The sequence below is a fragment of the Pteropus vampyrus genome, unplaced genomic scaffold, assembly GCF_000151845.1.
Source record: "Pteropus vampyrus isolate Shadow unplaced genomic scaffold, Pvam_2.0 Scaffold106, whole genome shotgun sequence".
NCBI classification, from domain to species: Eukaryota; Metazoa; Chordata; class Mammalia; order Chiroptera; family Pteropodidae; genus Pteropus; species Pteropus vampyrus.
Window position 1 is genome coordinate 2,491,076 of NW_011888887.1, and position 6,862 is coordinate 2,497,937.

Genomic DNA, 6,862 nt, shown 5'->3' on the forward strand with positions numbered 1-6,862 from the left:
GGCATTAAAAAATATTAGTTAAACATATATTAGTTTAGAAAATACAAAGGGTACTAAAAGGTACAAATTGAAAAGTAAAAGGCATCTTCTCCTCGCTTTCATTTTCTAAAGATAATCACTCTTAAAGTTTCTTATAATTGCTTACAAAAACTATTTAATGCATATGTTTGTATACAGTAAATGTACTTGTCTTCTTTTTAATTTTATATATGTGTGTGTGTATATGTATATATACATATGTGTGTGTATGTGTGTGTGTTTATGTGTATACATATCTATAATCTATATACCTGATACACTGTTCTGCTGCTTTCTTTTTTCACTTACAGTGTCTTGAAGACTCATATCAACATACACAGGTCTATCTCAATTACTTAATAGCTGCACAGTATTCTATCATGTGAAAATACAAATTTATCTAACCAATCCCATACTGATGGATATCTAAGTTATCTCTAGTTTTGTTGTTTTGTTATTACAATACTTCAATAAATATCCTTGTACATATATTTTGGAAAACATCTGCAATGATTCTTTGAAGTACAACTCCTGGGTCAAAGAATATGTGCCCTTCAATTTTGAGTGATTTTGCTACACTGCCTTCCAGAAAGACTATACTGATTGATACCAGCCATTAAGGAGAATTTTCCTTTCTCCACCACCAGGAATTATCACATTTCTTATTTTCACCAACCTTCAAGGTAAAAAAGATCTCATTGTGTTCTCATTTAGAGTTCTTTCGTTATTAATAAGGGTATAAATCTTCTCATGTTTATTCGAAGATACTGTTTTCAGCTATAATTATTTTCTTATTTAGTTGGAATAGGAAAATCAAGTCTGATCCCTTTAGTTTAGAACTCGATATACAACAGCTACTCAATAAATGCCTGATCCCTTATCAAATGAATCAAGAAACAGTTTAATGAAATCTTTCTTCAGTGAAACTTTATTATTCTGATACAATCTAATTAATATCTGCTTTTCAAAATTCATAAAACTCCTTGACATTGTGCCAAAGAAGCTGGCAAAACTACAAGACAAGTAGATTACAAACAGAAGGACATACAACAATAAATACATTATGTAGTCACTTTCTTGTAGCTATAATCATAGACAAAATTCTACCCTGTTATACATAACACACATTTCTCCACATTATATAAACCTTTTGTAAAGCTCAATAATATTCCACCAATCCTACATAAGTAGCATTTTACAGGTTTTATTCTTTATACGAATAGTATGTTGTATATATCCTTCTACAATTTGCTTTTATCTTTTCATTCAACGTTATGTTGCTGAGATGTAGGCATACCGATACTTGTAGATCTTTGTTAATTTAAGCATTTCCTAATCTTTAATATGCAGTGACTTATTTATCAATTACGTTATTAATTGGTGTCAAACTTATTACAAACAATATTGCAATTAACATTCTTGCATATATCTCTTTGACATATAGAGGCTACAATAGCCTCTATAAAATATGTATATATGTATGTATGTATGTGTGTGTGTGTGTGTGTGTGTGTGTGTGTGTACCTAGCAAACTGCTGAGTCTTAAAGAAGCTCTTGCACAAGTACTCCCTTCCTTTACTTGTGAAAGCATAAATTGTCATAAGCATTTTGGAGATCAATATCGTCATACCTTGAAAAGTTACTTAATCTGTAACAACTACTAGTTTATTCCTAAGATTCATCCCACTTTTACAATTTCATAACTGGGTTATTTTTTGTTACCAAACATAAAACTGGCTTAGGTGTTGAGTATTCAGAAAAAAATTAAACAACAATGGGAAACATACTAAGATATGATTGAAGAACAGGGCTTGACAGTTAAAAAGCATCATAAGTACAAAATCAAATCAGCAAGCTTTTTATTAAGACAGAATACCATGTTGATAACAAATTCTGACAAACCATCATTCTGAAAGAACATGATTTTCAAATTGCTTCTAGAATTTCTGGAACAAATGAAATGACTAAAATAAGGTAAAAGCAGAGTAATATGTTTGGTGAGATTCCAGCAGTCATTTGTTATCTGAAAGTTGGCAATGCCTGAGAATTTAATACCATTTAAGTATATTTTACTACATATAGAAAGATATATGAAACACATATTAGACTATGTCTTGCTTTGATATGAAGGTAAAAAGTTACAGAAATAACTCGAGGCTCCCAAAAGAGCTTTATAGATGTCAAATTTCCCTGACAGCAGAGAGGCAAACACTGTTTCATCCACAAAGCTGAGTAACAGGTACTACTATTGTTCTTTATGTTAAACTTGGAAAATTCTCAAATTCTCATTATGCATAGCAAATCTGGACCATCATCCAGATGAATCCATTACATTCGTAGACTTAGAAAAGGCATAATCTAATGCAACAATCTGAGGCCCCTGAGTAGAGTCTTTGGATCTTCTAAAAGACTAACTTAGATTCTATATCGATGATCTAAGAGATTCTAAAGAACAATAATCATAAATCGGCTCAACAAGTAAACACAGATCACTATCTCAATAAAACAGTCTGAGAACAAACATTTAAAGTTGTTACTGCATGATCGAAGCAATTGTTGAAGCTAATGTAGAAAAGCAAAGCTTTCCCAACCTGTATATGAAATTTCCCTTTAAAGAGAGGTCAGAAGAATTACAGAAAGGACATTTTATTCTAGGAAAAAAAGGTATTTTTTTTTTAATCATCATTTCTGTGCCTCAGCAGGTTTTCTATAATGGTACTCCTTGTATTTAAGCATGTGGAATGGTTCTTTGAAAACTGTCTTCAAATGATTCATGCCTATTAAATGTATTACTTTAAATCCTTACTGATATTTTTATATTTGTTAAAGCATAATGTAAGGTGCCACCTCTCCAAAGGCCTTTGAATTGCAGAAGCACTATCTTATCACTAATGGTTGTTTCAATGTCACATTACCAGTATCACTCATAAAATTCTATTCCTTTCTCTCTCCCTTTTGTTTTCTTTACAAGAGAAAATAAAGTATGTCAGATGTTAACAACAGCTGGCCCCACCTGGCCCATCCCCCTTGGCTCTAACATGTAGCATGCACGATTAGGGAAAATTAGAACTAGAAATAGAACTTGAAAAGTAATTAGGCAAATAATTAAGAATTTGTAGAGAAGTATCCATGAAATAAGTGTGAATTGCCTTTTTCTACAATATAGATACCATTAGATAAATTCATGCTTAGAACTCACAGAAACAATTTATTATGGCATAAATACTTCAAATTTAAGGAATTTTCAAGCTACATGATATTAAAGAAACTTACTGGTAAAATAGCTCTTAAATGGCAAACTGTGCTTCTAGAAAGAAAGAGGAATAAACTTATAAAAAATTGCAACATTTAAGTCAATTATTCCCTTGGATTTAGCTAAATTATATATGCTCTGTTTTTTCAGAGGGGATAAGACACCAATTACCAATTTCCAAAATTCTCTGCCTACACATAGCTTCTTCCCTAATTCAAAACCCACAGAGAAAGGAAACTCTGTCCCCCATTATTTAAATCAGTGATTTGACTAAGTTTTATGATCCAGTAGGGATTTGAAATAATCATCAAGACATCACTTATTCCTAAGGGATGAACTGAACACTAAGATAAAATGTAAATCATAAACACCTCTAATTTCTCAGGCATTAATTGTGTAATATTAAAAAGTGACAGATTCCTATTTAATTCTATTCCAAGGAAAGATACAACATGTTAATTTGTAGAAGTAATGTTTAATAATTTAAGATAATCCATAATTTCATAAAAATATTTTTTTACCCTACAAAGGTGAGCTAAATTAGAACGGTAAGGACAAAGAACAGTCCTGCCCTCTGCTTTCTCCTTGGTAAAGCTGTCAGAGTTACTGAATTATGCCCTTCAGGAAATCATTCAGTATCAATATTTAAGTTAATCTTAATGTCCTCCCCAGAACCAACTACATATATTCTACTCAGTCACAGATTTATTCCAATAGAGCACTGTGCAACCTGCATACTAAATATGCTATTTTATACACATATCTATGTTATTAAAAATAATTTAGTCTACTGCCATGCTACCCCGAACATGCCCGATCCCGTCTGATCTCAGAAGCTAAGCAGCATTGGGCCTGGTTAGTACTTGGATGGGAGACCACCTAGGAAAACCAGGTTCTGTAGGCATAAAAACTAAGGGATTGTAAACTGAAAAGGTCCTTGCAATCTGTGAGGTCAACCAAGGGTTGCCTCGTCTAAAAAAAAAAAAAAATTAGTGTGGCTTTAGTGAGTGTACAAAGGACTTGTACAACTTAGTAGAAAAGCATGTTGAGTATTATCTCCATCAAAGAGATTATTTAATCAATCCTGAAGAAAGGTTTATATACATATCTCTCAAAATACATTTGTTTATTCTCTGGCATACTAAAATATGTTTTTTTCCCAAACCCTGAAGAACATTAACACAGTACATAATTGTGGCATAAGATAATAATTTTATAAATAAAAAGTATGTTCCAGTATCCTGAAGACTTAATTTGCATATACTCCATAAAATGGATTTTAACTTTCTGATTTGATTGTTCTTATAATCTTTTTTTGGAGCACTTTATGAAATCATAAACTTAGAAACCAATATGATTTTCAATGTTTGGTCATTAAGCCCTACATCTGGGCAGATTCAAGGGGATATTCATAAAAGAGAAAGGATAGATTTGGGGTACTTTTGGTTTTTATTTTATGCAAACCAATAACTGACTTTTAATTCAGTAGCAACAGGTTTTCCTAGTTTGTGGGACTATAATAGAACTGTGTTGGGCTCATATTTAGGCTCAACCCTAAGGAGTCCTCTGGGTTTGTGTTCACGGAAAGACTGACCAGAACTATAACATGATCTAGTTCCAGCGCCCAGGATGTCATTTCTAACATGTAAGACACGTTACTTTACTTCCGCACAATGTTAACTTTATTTTCACACATTATTTTCCTTTAAATTGTTTGAAAATCAGATAATGAATGTCTTAAAATCCAAAATAATGCAAATTCTTCTAAGGTTTTTATAAACAATACCACAGACAAATTACTTAGGAAAACTTAGATATAAACATGTTACTAAAACCAGATTCCATCCTTTTCATCTAGTTATTGGGCATGGGCAATAAATAACATCTAAAACATAGAGCTATTGTGATAAAGTAGAAATCTATGTAAAAGTGCTTAGCAAAAAACCAGGCATATGATAAATATGGACACATTTTAGCAAAAACTTGGAAAACTGGCTTCTCTGTTGACTCCGAAAATAGCCAGCTCTTTGTCTTGAGATAAGTCACTAAACCTCTCTAGGCCTGTTTTCTCATCTGTAAAACCATATTCCTCAATTTTCACTCTTCTAGTCAGAACAGCCACCGACCCAAAGGACTAGACTGGAAGGAAATCTGAGAGGGCATCTGGTTCCTATCTCATACAAATATTATAAACAACTTTTCAGTACCTTTACCTCTGCCCCACCACAGGTACTCAAAAAACATTTGTTGACAAAAGAAGAAACATTTGTTCTAAGTAAAAGTAAAATTAGAAATAAAAATGAAGCTACTGATAAAGACATTCTGTTCCTGCCTACCGGATTTCTCCAACTGGGACAAGCATCTTCCTAGGTAAAGTCCACCCAAAAAATGCGGAGCAGAGCAAACCACGAGAAAAAGATAAAGATCACCAAGACTGGAAAAACAGATTAAGATCTAGAATGAAGCCAACTCTGCCACTTATAAATGAGGCCAAGATCACTAGAAATATTAGCTGTACTATTAACTCAAGGCTTAAAGCAAAACTCAGAAACAAGAAGGCATCTGGAAAGCCTGCTCACCTGACAGGTATTTTGCACTATCTTCCTTTTAGGTTATTTACATATATCTCATCTCCTGACTAGACCACAAATTCCTTGAAAGGAAGCATTATTGTCTAATTTACATTTACATCTAACGCTATGCCTGGCACACTGCAGACATTCAATTAATATTAGGTAACTTAATTAAGTATGATGTCTTCTAAAGATAATCAGTGCTATCTTGACATTCGAACAAAGCATCAGCTAAGTTAAAGTCAAAATATTTATCATTGGGCTAAGGCTTTTTTTATTTTTAGCTTCCATTTTATTAAAATTACATATACATCTGACTTGAATTAGCAAATAACTTCAGGTTTGTCTTTTTTAAAAAACAGCAGACTCTTCTCCCTCTCCCATTTCCTTCTTCTAAGAAGTAATATGCATTTTCGGTTCTTTCAGATGATTAGTTTGGAATTTACTTCCATATCTCTAAATATCATGTGTATGTTGCTACTTCTCGATTTCAAGTTTTAGGCATTATCATTTCAATATGAAAATAAAGGTTGAGCTGTATTTCCTCTCCCCACCCCCAGATCTAATATACATACAATGTTTCCTACCTAGTTATATTATAATTAATGCTTACATAATTATGACCATATAAACAATATTCAGAGCTAAGCAGGGTAGTGAGATACTGTTACTTCTTTTCTGCACAACTTTTTGTTTATCTGAGGTTAATAAACATCTTAAGGATTTGCTGTTGTTTTGTATTTTCTTCGATTAGTTTTCTAAGAATATATCGTGAATTCAATACCACATTCTTTGCCAGAAGATCTTTTAGAATTCTAATGTTTATTATGACTGTGTGGCCCTTTGGCATTTTCAAGAGCAACACAAATATTTAAATTGTTTTTTAGTTACAAACCTCTTCCTTCACTGAATGGGATTCTATTAGGCCTAGGTAACAAACTGCCTGGGCTTTATATGGGTTACAGATATTTCAGATATTACAAAACTTTACACTAATCAGGTATCATTTAAAAGCATG

The 6,862-nt window shown here is 32.4% G+C and overlaps 1 protein-coding gene and 1 pseudogene across 1 annotated transcript in view; one reads left to right on the forward strand and one right to left on the reverse strand.

Annotated features, from left to right (window-relative positions):
- Window positions 1-6,862, reverse strand: part of FBXL17 (F-box and leucine rich repeat protein 17) — a gene marked incomplete at its 5' end in the record, with an annotated part of 449,450 nt that overhangs the window by 337,706 nt on the left and 104,882 nt on the right. The window lies entirely within an intron of this gene.
- Window positions 4,057-4,175, forward strand: LOC111743070 (annotated as a pseudogene).